This window comes from Puma concolor, chromosome B3, assembly GCF_028749965.1.
Source record: "Puma concolor isolate L17-30 chromosome B3, mPumCon1.1.hap2, whole genome shotgun sequence".
NCBI lineage: Eukaryota > Metazoa > Chordata > Mammalia > Carnivora > Felidae > Puma > Puma concolor.
Genome location: NC_141672.1, coordinates 149,199,594 through 149,213,728, shown reverse-complemented (window position 1 = coordinate 149,213,728; position 14,135 = coordinate 149,199,594). Strand labels below are relative to the sequence as shown.

General features: G+C 58.3%; 1 long non-coding RNA gene across 1 annotated transcript in view; it reads right to left on the bottom strand.

The window, feature by feature from the left end:
* Positions 1–428: 428 nt before the first annotated feature.
* The window catches only part of LOC147580527 (uncharacterized), a 28,589-nt gene continuing 14,882 nt past the window's right edge, over positions 429–14,135 (bottom strand). Inside the window, exons 3-5 of the long non-coding RNA XR_015253030.1 lie at positions 10,720–12,287; positions 898–1,869; positions 429–665 (exon numbers count right to left, since the gene is read on the bottom strand). This is a non-coding gene — a long non-coding RNA (uncharacterized LOC147580527). The remainder of the gene's footprint in view (positions 666–897; positions 1,870–10,719; positions 12,288–14,135) is intronic.

The following is a 14,135-nucleotide window of genomic DNA, read 5'->3' as shown; positions in this document are numbered from 1 at the left end:
GTAGGCGGCAGGTTAGGTGGGGGGCAGTGTGGCTCAGTGGGGGAGGCTCCAGTCTGGCTGTTCAGTGGCCTAATCTCCACCACTTAACCAGCTGGATAACTTCAGGAAGTCTCCTCCTGGCTCTGGGCCTCAGTCTCGCCATCTGTGAATTAGAGCTTTGGACTTGACTGGCATTCCTAAACCGTGTCCACAGATGCTCAGCGTGCTCCACGACAAAAGGGCTCCGTTGCCCACGCCTGGGAGACCCTGAATATGAACACCCATATGGCCCTGGAGGCCCCATCAAAGGTAGCATTTAAGGGTTCTGAGCCACCTTGCAGGAAAGACACTCAGTATTTCCCAAACATCTTTGGCTTTGGAACCCTTTTTCTGTGGAATGAATACCATTTTGACATCTCTGAAATCAAGGATACATCTCACAATTGATGTACCTTAGCGGCTTTGAAATACGGTTTAATAACAGCTAATGTATATCAGCTAATGTAGATGCTGGTACAAAATATTTAACATGTTTTTATTTACTATTCCCAGGGATCCTGTCAGTTAGGGACTACTGTTATCCCCGCTTTGCAAACGGGGAAACGGAGTCACAGTTAAGCGGCTCACGCAGAACCACGTAGCTAATAAATCGTGGAGTTGGGCCTAAGCCCTGGTGACCCTGAACACTTATTTTTTTTTTTTTTCAACGTTTATTTATTTTTGGGACAGAGAGAGACAGAGCATGAACGGGCGAGGGGCAGAGAGAGAGGGAGACACAGAATCGGAAACAGGCTCCAGGCTCTGAGCCATCAGCCCAGAGCCCGACGCGGGGCTCGAACTCACGGACGGCGAGATCGTGACCTGGCTGAAGTCGGACGCTCAACCGACTGCGCCACCCAGGAGCCCCAGACCCTGAACACTTAAACACAGGTAACCTGCCCTCTCAGGTCCCTTTAGAACCAGGCTGTGATTCAGTGCCCACGAGGGACATAAGGCCTGGGAAGTACCGTGTCCTATTAGAAAGGGCAGAACCGTATGCGGGTACTTGTATCGCAAGGCAGGACAGCAGGCCCATGAGGCCCTCAGGTTAGTGTGGGAGTAGAGGAGGCAGAAAACATGGCGGTGGCAGGGGGGACCCCGATGGGGCCTCCCAGCGAGGGGCGACATGAGGTGACCTCGCAGGGCGGAGGCATCAGGCACCTGGCCTAGGTGACGCGAGGATCGCATCCTACGCTGTGTCGCGCTCTGAGCCGGCAAACTGCTTCCCACCCTGATGGTCCTAAACGCACGCCCACGAGGGAGCGGGCAGGATTACCGTCACCCACGAGAGAGGTTGCTGGGCCCCAGGGAGACAGAAACTCAGAAGTACCTTCTTGCCACTGTAGTCCAGGGGCGCCTGCGGGACCGTTCTCCGGAGTCTGCAGAGAAAGCGTGGATGGTACTTCACCTTGGGAAGACAGGGCCAACCCGTCCGTGAAGACGGCCATTGCAAGGGCACACACTTCCCTTCCTCTCTCTCTCTTGCTCTCTTGTGTCGAGGTAGAAGCTGGTGACTGCCACCGGGGTCCTCACACCCTGCTTCCCGGAAAGGACCCGAGAAGGGCCTCCGATTCAAATCAGCTGTGTTCCTCACGTGAGGGGGAACCCGCGGCCCGTGGTGTGCGTACCAATCCTGCAGGCCTTGTTCAGATGCAGAGTCTGAGTTTGTAAATCTGGGTGAAGCCAGAGATTTCTGCACAGCAAGCTCTCAAATGACGCTGAGGCGGCTGGTCCCGTACTCTGAGTAGCAAAGGTGTAACGCCGGCCGGAGAGCCTGGCGTCGATGGCAGCCTCTTCCTTCCCCTCAGCTGACTTTGGAGAGCCACCCGCTTCTAGTCTTACTTTTTCCACCTGTAGAATAGTAAATATCTATCAGTGTTCAGTAAATACCAAAATATTAGTGGAAACCTAAAACGGCGGCACCTACCTAAGGGAATTGTGGGACGAATTCAATGAAAACGCACGTACGGGGTACTCAGCCCGGAGCCCAGCACATATCGACCCTCGCAGACAAATACCAATCCGCAGCCCCTGTTAAAGGGGGTGGAAAGGCCAGTCTGGTAGAATCCCCAGCTCGGAGGGGGACGAAAGAGATTCCCTCTGGTGTCGTGAGGGTGAGACGTTCCTATCTGCCGGGACACCTCTCCTGTAATTCATCTCCGCTGCTCTGCGGTTTCCCCCAGAAAGAATGAGACCCTGGGTCACCCAGGGCACACCTGACGACGGGTCCGGCCGCCCGTCTCTGCAGCTTTGTCTCCTCATGAGCGTCTCCGCAGGGGGCGCTCCGGCCTGCCCAGCGTCCCCTTAAATCACCCCCGAGGCGAGGGCTGAGAGCAGCCCCCCCCAGCCGGCCCAGCTGGCCCCCGTGGAAGGGGAATAGCACCCGTTGGGCTGTTTGTCTTACCGCGACCTGCTTTCTGCACAGCGTCTGCATTGGGCATCTTTGCAGGCTCAGAAGCCATCAGGGTTTTTGGTTGGTGGTGGCGGGGGGGGGGGGGGGGGTTTGGTGACCCTTTCTGGGAGTGAACTGGATTCATGAAGATCCGAGGACAGCTCTCGCCTGCGTCTGGAGAGGCATGGTCTCCTTCTCGTTCATCCTTGTGTTCCTGTCTCTCAGACCCAGTCACGCTCAAACCAAGGAAGCCCAGGGCCGGAGCTCAGGGGCGGGCCTTGTCTGACCAGAAGGCACATGCAAACGCCCTGAGGTCTTGTCAAACTGCAGGGTCTGATTCGGTAGGTCTGGGGCCAGGCCTGGGATCCTGCATTTCCAACAAGCTCTTGGGTGGTCTGATGTTGCTGGTCTGTGGCCCACACTGTGAATCGTCCGTCGGTTCTCCGTTATCGCACGTCAGCATCACCTGCTGGTCTGTGTGAAACACGGATCGCTGGGTCCCACCCTCAGAATTTCTCATTCTGTAGGCCTCAGGTGGGGCCAGGGAATCTGCATTTTTACTAATGCTGCGGAGCCGGTACTGGGAGTCTCCGAGCTCTGTGACTTTTCCTAGAGGCCTCCAGTCCCAACTGCCCGCCATAGTTCAGTCCTGCCGGGAGCCTCTGTTCCGTCGTCTGTCATGCTGGCAGAGCCCCAAATTTGGCCAAACACACCTTGTGTCCCTTACACTCTGGCTTGACTTGCCTCACACCCTGAAAGTTGCTGGCCTCCTTTTCCCACGCACAGCCTCTCCTGGTCCTGACCCGGGCCCACCACACAGCTCCCGCTCGGGTCTTCGGATCTGTGTCCCCGCTCTGCTGGCCCCAGACTCCCGGCCGTGGCTGCCCTGGGCGAGCAGTCCAGTCCTGCCTGCACGCTGGCCCACTGCCCTGGGGGACCCTCCTCTTTTCCTCGTTCCTCTAAGGGCACCAGGCAGCTGCCGGGGGCCTGGCATGCAAGGCTGTACCCGAGGGAGGCAGTGACCATGGAACTAATTAAACCAACATGGACACAGGGTCCCGGAACTCAGGGGCCTGCCCGCTCCCGCCGCCCCCAAGTAGATAGAGCTCCCGAGCTGGAAGGAATTAGTTTGACCCACTCGACTAAGGCAGTTACTGAGCCGGTTGTGTAATGCTTTGTTTAGCACGATTGGCTTCTGGCCCCGGCCCAAGGCCCCGCTGGACTCCGGCCCCAGCCCACCCGTTCCTTGAGCCTCACGCTGGCCAGGGCCCCCTGGACGCCCCAGGCTGGCATCTTGTGGCCAGCTGCCCCGAACTCCTTCGCCTCCCCTGACAAACCCAGGGGCAATCCCTCGGACCTTCCTCTGGAGCCCCATCTCTGAGAAGCTTTCTGTTTTACAAACTGGGTCTTCCTGCCCGGAGACTCTGTTTGTATAGTTTGAGCAGAAAGGAGCAGGCTTTTCAGGGCCCTGCCCAGCGAGATGAAGGGACCGCCTGAGGGCCTGGTGGCCATACCTCTGTGACTAAGAGGAAGCTTTGCCTCAAAGACGCAATATTCTCCCTTCCTTGCTAGAGTGCCCAAAGTTCCTCCTAACCTTGTACGACAACTCCTGCCTCAACTGTCCCACATCACCTTCCCCGAGCCCAGCACGCTGGGAGGGCTGAGGCTTGGTGTCCGGCTGGCCTGGGTACAGATCACAGCTCCACTGCTTTCTAGCTTTGTTACTTTGGGCAAGTGACTTAACCTCTCTGAGCCACAGTTGCCTCACCTGCAAAATAAAGAACACGGTTCCTAGGACTAGTCTAGGGGGTGAGAGGTAATGGCCCCAGGACAGTGACCGCACTTAGGGCTCTTACCGGTTACCCCCACCTGACCCAGCACCCAGCAAGAGGCTTCAAATGGCTCAGCTCTTGAGATGGGGAGTGAGCGCGTGGGGTTCCAGGCTGGCTTAGTTCTCTCGTCACTCTAATCTGACGGGGTGGCAGGGGGCCTGAGACCTAGGCCTGGCCGAGTCCCCCCCAGCCTGTGTGACACCAGGCAGCCCACCCTCCCTCTCTCTGCCCTGGTGGTCGCACCAGTAAGAGACAGCTCGACTGTGACCCTCAGGTTCTCTACAGCCCTCTGGTTTTAGAGCAGGCACCTGATTGACTCAGTAAGCACAGCGGGGCTGCTGCGGCCTGTGGAGGCCCCTGAGTCCCTGCCCTCCCCACCCCCCTCCCCGCCTGCCCCCGTAAGGGCCCAACAGGTCTCACCCCAGGGCCACCGTCCCCGCCCGGTCTCCATCACACGACTCCCCGGCCTGACCCGTCTCACCCCAGGGCCACTGTTCCTGCCCCGTCTCCGTCACACAACTCCCGGGCCCTACACTTCTGAACTGGGCTATTTCGGAATCTGTGCTTTTCCTCTTTCTCGTCTAAGTGCAGCTTCCTGGTGAGCCCCACGAAGTCAGAGCAGCCACACCTTCCAGAACCGGTAGGTGGTCCCTCCCCAGTGGGCTTTTAATCACTTCCCGGATTCCAAAGGCTCATTATGTGAAATCCAAGCTGGAGGGCCCGGCGGGTTTGCTTCCCCTATCTGGGCTGTCAGCGGGGGCTTGAATTGTTCTGGGGCTGGGAGGCCTGAGGCCTCTCCCCATCCTGCCCCGCTGGGGTCTGCCCTCTGGTGCACCTGCCAGCCTCCCGGCTACAGGGTGGAGAGTTTGACGTGGGCCTGACCCTCCCGTTGCGGGTGGGGACTGTGGGGAGAAGAGGGGATCCATCCGGGGAGGGCTAGTTAACAGCTTGCTCACAGGACCAGAAATGAACTTGAAATGGGTGTAGACAGCATCCCACCATCCCTTCTAGAAAGAAGCACCAAACAGCTCCTGCAAACACAGGAGCAGATCTGTGGGGGGTTCAAAGAATCCCGCCCATAAAGAAAGACAACCTAGAGAGGTTGGCAAAGGTCATCCTCTGTTCCTTCCCTCTGTTCCCTGTGTCCTGGCTCCGAGCCCCTCCTCCTGCCCTCAAGTTCTGGGTAGAAATGGGTATTGGGGGGGGCACGTGGGAGGGCTGAGGCTGAGGAGGGCTGTCGCGCTCCCACTCCCTCCTGCAGGCTGGTGCTCACGGGTGGGAAACACAGCCTCCGCCCTGGGGCCACACAAGGCCCAGCACACAACTGTGAGGGTCTTTGCTAAGTGCCCCCACAAGGTGCAGAGCACCAAGCAGGGGCTCGTCCCTCCCGGTGAGGGTGCCAAGGGTCCTCCCCAGAAGCCCCAGGGTGCCTGGGAGGGTGGAGGTTTGTGCAGCTGGAGATCAAAAGGAGGGAAGGAAAGGTACTGACAATGCGAGGGAACAGGATGTGATCAAGGAACAAGTTCGATACGAATTAACCAGGACACATTCCCTTTTTCTTAATAGCTGTGTGGTCTCGGGCAAGTCGCTTAAGTTCTCTGGGCTTTCTTGCTTCGGGTTTACAACGCAAAGAAGGCAGAAAGCCCCTGCAAGGTCCTTCGTTTGTAGAGCAGTGAACAAGACAAAGTCCCTGCTCTTGTGCAGGGGGACCTTAACCCTCACCCTAAGGAAGGGAGAGGAGACGGTTTAAAACAGGAGATCGGGGAAGGCCTCACTGCTAAGATGACAAGTGAGCCGAGACCTGAAGGAGGTAGAGCTGGAGCCATGCAGGTACCTGAGGGAAGGGCTGTCTACGCAGAAGGACTAGGGAGTGCAAAGGCCCCGGGGTGCTTGCGAGCATGGTTTGTTCAAGGCCCAGGGACGAGAACCGCATGGCTGGAATGGAAAGGAAGAGCAGGGGGTCTCCATGGAAACTGGCTCCGGAAGGCTATGTGAAGCTGGCCTTTCCGCCAGGGTTGAGTCCCATTGTGTGACCAGAAACAGCTTGATTAGGCTGCTTAGCAGGAAGCACATTCAATGCCGCCATCAGCATCTGGCCGAGGGCCTAGGGTGCCGGGTGCACCTGCGGGCAGTGCTTGGCTGGACCAGCTGGCTAAGCCTGAGAGCATGCTTCCTGACACACCGTGGGGGTTCTCAGGTGCCCCTGCCTCTGACCCAGAGGGCTCTGCCGGTGTCTCTGGGGTGGGCGGGGCGGGTGGGGGCTATAGCCCTCATACCTCTATTCCCGTGACCAGGCCCCCACCCCGGGGTCGAATCCTCAGCAAGGTGGCGCGACAGTGTGCAGGGAGAACATCAGACATCTTAACTGGGTCCCCGTGTCCCCCGTTCCCGACATTTCCTTCTGCCCCTCGACCCCCACTCCGTTCCACCGCGGAGGGGATGTGTCCTGTGCTGCTCCTGTGCTGCTCCAGGGGAGAGATGACGCACCAGAGCCCTGGGGACAAAGAGGGCGAGACCCCGGGGGGTGACTGAGGGGTGGTTCTCAGCTCCCCGGAGGAGAAAAGACATCACAGCCACGGGGTGGGTGGGAGGCAGAGGGAAATGAAAACCGGGCGCTGGGGGCCGACGGACGGGAGCCCGTGCTCTGCCCCTTCCAGGTCAAGTGCCCAGCGTGGACTGGGTGCGTCCCGACTGGGGTCCGGGAGAGCCTTCCCCACACTCTCTGCGGCCACCGCCCCACTGTCCCACGTGCCTACAGGTGACCTGAACAGGACCTGGTGTCTGGGAACCGAAAGGCCAGGCCAGTGGGAAAGGGTGCAGGTGGGGGTGACCCCATCAAACCCGGGCACACAGAGGAGTGAGTGTGGGTCACACGCAGCGTTTGTCCCAAAGCACTGCACGCGCACCGGCTCGTCGAGCCCTCGCAGCAGCCCGGTCGGGCAGACGCGACTGTTAACCGTCTTACAGACGAGGAAACTGAGCCTGTAGGAGGCTAACTTACTCGCTCAAGGTCCCAGGGCCAGGAAGGGGACGCTGGGAGCCGAACCCAGGCAGCCTGGCTTCAGGACCTGCTCTCCTCCACACCCTGCTTCCCGCCGTGTTGCCAAGGCCAGGCTGCCATGGAGATGATGCCCACGCGGACCCTTGACCGCCGTGAAGTCCAGACTGCGTGTTGCACCCCAGCCCCGTGGCTCTCCAGACGCTTCCTCTGCTTCGGTGCGGTCGGACAACACAGGGACGGGAGATCCCAAACTGACCGAGATTACGCTTCCATCGCCTGCTAGAAGGAGGCTCCTCAGTGAAATTTAGTTCGGCTGTAGATTGATGAAGACTTGGTACACTAAGGGTCATTCCTGTTGAAACAGCCACCCAGTACTTACGTGCTACTTCCTGCTATGCTGCTGCTCCCACCACAGTCACCACCATCGGGCCACTGGCCATGAGATGTGCCAGGAAAGTGCGTCACCGTCCTGGGGTAAAGAACAAAGATGGACCCACGACTGGGCATGTGGCTTCCTCTTCCCCAGTCAAGGGTTTCCAGTTCCTGGATTGAGCCATTCCCGTGGGTGAGGCCCCGTCAGAACGGCTGCGGGCATCAACACCCCGCTCGCTGACCCAGCCCGGCCTGTAGTAAGCTCTCATCGGGAAGGAGTGAAGGCAGCAGAGAACTCGGGTCGCCTGATGCAAACCCTTTGGGCAATCAGAAGGAAACGGGCGTGACTTTTATGGACATTCCACTTCTCGTGCAAGAGGCCAGCGGTCAGTCTGGAGAGAGCAGATCATCTGCAGAAAAGGGGCATTTCCGCTCGGGCTGGATTCATTCATTCTCCCGTCACCATCCCTGGACCTCCCCGGGACCCTCAGCTCCCTGCAGATGGGCTGCGTGTGTCAGCTCCGTGGTTTCAGAAATTCCAACGGGATGACTTGGATGCCACCTTCATTCCTTTTTTCTCTTTCTTTTTTTAATGTTTATTTATGTTTGAGAGAGAGACAGCGTGAGCAGGGGAGGGGCAGAGACAGGGAGAGACAGAATTGGAAGCAGGCTCCAGGCTCCAAGCCGTCAGTGCAGAGCCTGACGCGGGGCTTGAACCCAAGAACTGCGAGATCATGACCTGAGCTGAGGTTGGACGCTTAACCGACTGAGCCCCCCAGGCGCCCCAGCCATATTTATTTCTTACAGGGCACGGCCACAGACGCAAGGACACATTTGACACATCAAAGAATACTGGAAGGGAACTTTGACAGTCACCACCCTGTTTCAGTAGGTGTGAACTCACAGAGGCAGGGGCACTGAGCGTTGGCCTCCACCATGTAGCACAGGGGCATCGTGGGCAGACACACAGTCTCCCCTCATCTCCCTTCCTTCTCTGTGCCCCTGACTCTGCCATTCAGCCACCCTGGTCCTTCCTCTGCCCCCGTGGACTGCCAAGTGCTGTCCTGCCACAGGATCTTTGCACACGCTGTCCCCTCAGCTTAGCTGGTCTTCCCTCCTCCTGCGTTTGCCTGGTTAACTTCTCAGCCCAGTCAGCACATCCCTTGGGGAAGTGGGCCCTCCCTGACTCATCAGCCCCAGGACAGATTCTCATTATTCTCCAAAGCTCCCCTTGTTTCCTCTGTCACAGTGGTCATTTCATACTTTTCCATGTGAATGTCTGTCCCCCTCTGCACACTGTCACCACCACTGCCTTACAAGTATGGAGCCGGGGGACTGACATTCACCGGGCACCTGCTACTGTGTACCAAACGCCGAACCACCCTGAAAAACAGGCATTACCCTCCTTTGGCAGTCAACTGAGGCCCAGAGAGGAGAGGAGCCTTGCTCAAAGCCACAGGGCTTTGAGCGTGGTAAGGGCCAGAGTCAGGCTCTTCTGACGTGGGCACCAGCCGCATACTTACTGGTTAGTGGAAGGGTTAACCTTACTGCGGGGAACAGACGGCAGGGACCTTGCACGGGAACCCACAGACATCAGGCTCTTGTGCCAACGTGTCTGCAGTCTCCGCCCGCCCGAGAAAGGAGGCTGCCAGTCTGCAGCCTCAGGCCAGCCCCTCACTGCTCAGCCGGACAGGGAGGGGCCCTGAGCTCTGAGGCGGCCAGGAGGGAGCTTCCCGGGCCCTGGGCTCCGTGCGGTTCCGCGCCTCTCCCTGTGATTGCTACAGCTGGCCCCACGTTCGCCAACTGCACTTTGGGAAATCGCCCCGGGTCCTGGTTCACAGAACTGCCCGGAAAACGACAGCTCCGGGTCCACATGAAAGGCATTCTTGGAAAACCTCCCCACCCTCCCTCCTTCCCCTGCCCGAGCTCTTTGTGCTGTGCAGGGTTCGTGGGGAGGAGGGGGCCGGGGTTCTCTGCTTTATTTGTCCAATGTGTGCAGAATCAACCCTGAAGAAGAATTTCCCTTCTCCCCACCTCCTCGGGAATTAAGATGGTCAGAGCAGTGGAAGCAGCAAAGGGCCTGCGAGCTCCCCTCCATATTCCAGACCCCCTAGCAAAAGAGAGGGGGAGGGGAAGGCGGTCGCATCCCCACACACTGCTTCCCCGTCCCTTGTCTCCCACACTTCCCACCGGCACAACTCAGCAAGATGCACATACAGCAGTGAGCCTGGCCTCGCGGAAGAGGAATAAACCCGTGGAAGACCGAGGACTCCACCTGCACAGAATACACATGGTCCTCAAGTATTTGCTGCCGCGCAGAGTTTTGACTGCCCTCGACCACTGCAGGGGAGCTGGGACCGCACACACACTTCAGGGGTTAGATTCCCACACCTTCACCCTGGACAGCAGCAGTCCACGAAGCTTCCTGGGATGATGTTCTGGACCCATGTTCCCTGTGCCACAGACCCTGGCCACACGTGGCTGCTGAGCCCTGGAAATGTGGCCAGTGCGACTGAGGAACGGAATTTTTTATTTCATTCAATGTATTTAAAAATGTTAAGTTTACTTAATTATTTTGAGAGAGAGAGCGAGAGCAGGGGAGGGGCAGAGAGGGAGACACAGAATCCGAAGCAGGCTCCAGGCTCCGAGCTGTCAGCGCAGGGCCCGATGTGGGGCTCGAACTCACTGAGAGATCAGGACAGGAGCCCAAATCGAGAGTCAGATGCTTAACTTGGCTGAGCCATCCTGGTGCCCCTAATTTAATTTAAATACCCACCAGTAGCTAGTGGCTGTCGTGTTGGACAGGGCAGTTCTGGAGTTACTCGAGGTGTGGTCCCAGGACCACAAATCAGCATTCCCCGGCCCCCAGAACCCCAGACCTATTGAATTAGAAGTGCAGTTTAACAAGGTCCCAGGTGATTGCTATGCAGATTTTAACCTTTGAGAAGTGATCTCTGGAGTACAGCCAAGAACAAAGGAGGGAGGGAAGGGAGGGAAGGGAGGCCAGGAGCCAGCTGGGGGGGGGGGGGGGTCGGTGCGGGGAAACAGCTCTCCTGAGCCCTCCTACCTCACGGAGGAGGTCTGTCGGGCTTGCTGGTACTTACTGTGGACCCAATTCCAGCCGCTTTGGCCGCGGGACTGGCTTCCAGCCTGCAGACTGGAAGCAGCTGGATGCAGATGAGAGCGTCTGATGCCACTTATTCAATCAGCACGAAGTGCCACGTGAAGTCAAAACGTGGCTGCCAGGACCACTTTGGAAGGTGAGGTCCAGAGCCTGTCTCCAAGGCTGCGCTGGAGTCTCCTTGTGGGAATTCTGCAAGCCAGGGCAGCGTTCCAGAATTCCGATTTTAAGGACGCGTTGGTGTCTGCTATAATGAAACACATGCTACAGACCGATGAAATTTAACGTTCGAGCTGAACGACAGAAGGTTTTATTTATGGGCAAATTTTACGTCTCCCTGCAGAGATGAGTTAGCACACAAGCCCTTCCCACTCCTGCAGGTCTGACATCGCAGGGGACAAATGGGGACGAGGGAGGTGTTTGTCTCTCAGCCTGTGGCAGGCTAGCAGGGAAGGGAGTTAAACAGGACCAGCTCATGGGGTTGATTGATGGGGAGGGCAGCATTCGAGAATTTTTTTTAAACTGTCAAGAGACCACGGGCAGGCAGGTCTGGCTGTGCTGGGGAGGGTTCCCAGTGCTCACAAACGTATCCTTCACTGATAAACTTGCTCCATCACTTCAGGAGCCCGTCGGCAAACAATGGTTGAGCTCTGTGTGCTGGGCATTGTTGTAGGTGCTGGGGGATTGAAAAGTACAAACCAAATCGGAGGGCTTGCGCTCAAGGAGCCTGGGTCCCAGCGGGGCTTAAAACTGCACACTAGGAACTTCCAGAGTGAGCAGAGAGGTGTGGCAGTGGTCAGAGAGGGCTTCCTGGAGGAGCGAGATGAGTGAGTGAGGAGGCAGGTCCTGAAGGCCCCAGGAAGGAATTCCAAGGAGAAGCAGGGGGCTGGCGTGGTGGGGTGGTGGGGTTTTATTCCAAGCAAAGCAGGAAACCAGTGAACGCTCGTGTCTCCTGAAGAGGGGTCTTTTCCAAGGCTCACTCTGGCCGCCACGCGGGGGAAGGACAGCAGTTTTGGGGAGGAGGCTGTGGTCTCCCAGAGGCCGGACGATGGAGGCAGGGAGGGGGTCAGAGGGGAGGTAAGAGAGGGAGCGGACACGAATTGGTTGGATGCGCGGGCAGAAGCGGAGTTCTGTTGTCGGAGCCACGGGTGACCCGTGAAGGAAGTCAGGGCCGGGCAGGCTGAAGGAGAGTTTTAGCAGTATTTCTGTAATCGGTATTTCTGCAAGTTGGAGATGCCGCTTCAGTACGCAAGACGAACATCATTTAGGAAGGTGGGTAGGGTCCGGAGCTCTTGGACTGGAGTTCTGCAAAGGTGGTCATCAGCACATCGGCACACGGAGGGTGTTTGGGGGCTGCAGGGATAAGACTGACGACGGCGGTGGCACAGCCACTGCTGAGTCTTTGAGAAAGCTGGCCTTTGGCCCCACGGAGGCCACAGTTTGGGCATCTGGTTACGGCACCGATTCAGAACGCTGCAGCTGGTCCAGGACGGAGTGGGCGGTAAAACAGAAGAGCGGGGACATCGAATCTAGATGAGCTCTGGGGACATTCTGCTGGGAGAGGGGAGACAAATGGCTTGATTGTGGCGTCGAGGAGAGCACCCCAGCCAAGATGGGAAATGGTAGTGCAGGATGAGAGCGGACAGTTGCGGGACGGCGGGACGGGAGCCAGGAGGTGGCTCATCTCGGGGGCAGGAGCGCCTGTGGGAGAAGACACTGGGGGGGTCGGGAGGAAGGAACATGTGACGGGCGTCCAGGGAGCTGCAGATGTCCTAGGGCCGCAGGGAAACGTTTACTTGGTGACCCTGAGGGCCCGTTGGACATCTGGGGTCACAAGACTGAAGTGTGATTACTGGGGGAGACGGAGGCTCTGGGAGAAAGGAAGGTGGTCGCTTCTCTCTCTTGGGCCCGCCTGCACGTGGGGGTCTGCCCCGATTCTTCTTCAGCGGAGAGAGCGCGTGACCTGTGCTCCTTTGGCTCCTGGGTGCTGGTTGGTGGCGAGGGTTGGGAGGACGGAGACGTGTGGGTGGGACAGAGCTGCAACTACCAGGCAGCAAAGGCCTGGCTGGTTCTCGGAGGAGCTGTTAGTGATGGGGTGATGGGACGGATGTGGATTTGGGGTGCTGGCTTCAGACGTTGGCACTGGTTGGCAGTGATAGCAGGTGGGTGTTGGGCGTTGGCACCCGGCTGTTGAAGGGCCAGGGGTTGCTAGGGGTGCGCAGAGCGTGAGTGGCCCTGAGGGACAAGAGGGCTCGCACCGTGAGGAACCACCCAAACTGGGTGATTAGAGGGGCACAGTGAAGCCGGGCTTCGCCGCAGAGACACGACAGACCAGTGCTTGCCCGGGCTAGCGGTGGGACTGGGGATTAGGAGCAACCTCGCCCTTTGGGGTCACGGAAGTGTCCCCAAAGGCGATGGTTCTATAACTCAATATATTAAAAACCACTGAATTGTATTCCTGAAGTGGATAAATCTTATGATATGGAAATTATGCCGCAATAAAATTGCGGGGAAAATGAAAGAATGACCTAGCGTCAGGCCCGGCACATAGCAAATCCTCAATAAATAATTAGTAAGTGAATAGTCTCCTTGCCAACCAGGCGGGCCCTGAAACACCAGGCACGGTTTGTACCATGAGCATGCACTACCCTCCAATGGGAAGAACACAGGTTTCCTAAGTGGTGTCCTCCCTCAGTCCTCTGTCCTTGTCATTCCCAGTATCTTTCCTAAACCTGATGTTTCCACTTTACCAGTCGGCTGCCAATGCCACACAGCCAGCTCCTCTGCAGCCCGCTGGTCCCCCGGCCTGGGGTCCTGTGCCCCCATCGCCTGCCAGGGGCCCCGACTGCCCTGTGGTCCAGCCAGCATCCTGGGGGCACCCCGCCCCCCCCCCCCCCCACTGCACCCACCCCCCCCAGGTCCTGACCTCCTCTTCCTCCCCCCCCCCACCACCCTCCTTGGTCTGTGGCTCCCCGTCTCCGCCCTTCCCCTACCCCTGCCTCCACCCCCTCCACGCTGCAGCCAGAGTGACCATCCCAAAATGTAACACTGGTCACCTGACACTCCTTCAATGTCTCTGAGCCTCACAGTTTCCAGGATAAAGTCCAAATTCACAGCACAGGCCCTTGAAGGTTCTCCGCCCACCTCTGTTCACTGCTCTCTGGATCCCCCCGCACGCAGCCTGGACACCTCCAGCCCTTTGGATCTGCTGTTCCTTCTGCCTGGACCGCCCTCAGGCTTCCCCTGGAAAACCACCCCTTCTTCAGGGCTCAGCCCATCTGGGTGAGGCACGATTCCTCAGGGCTCCCTCAGCAGGGTGTACCTACCCCACCCCCCATCTCCCGGGCGGGGGCCCTGCCTGTGCAGCCTCAGCACCCAGCACTGGGCCTGGCACAGAGC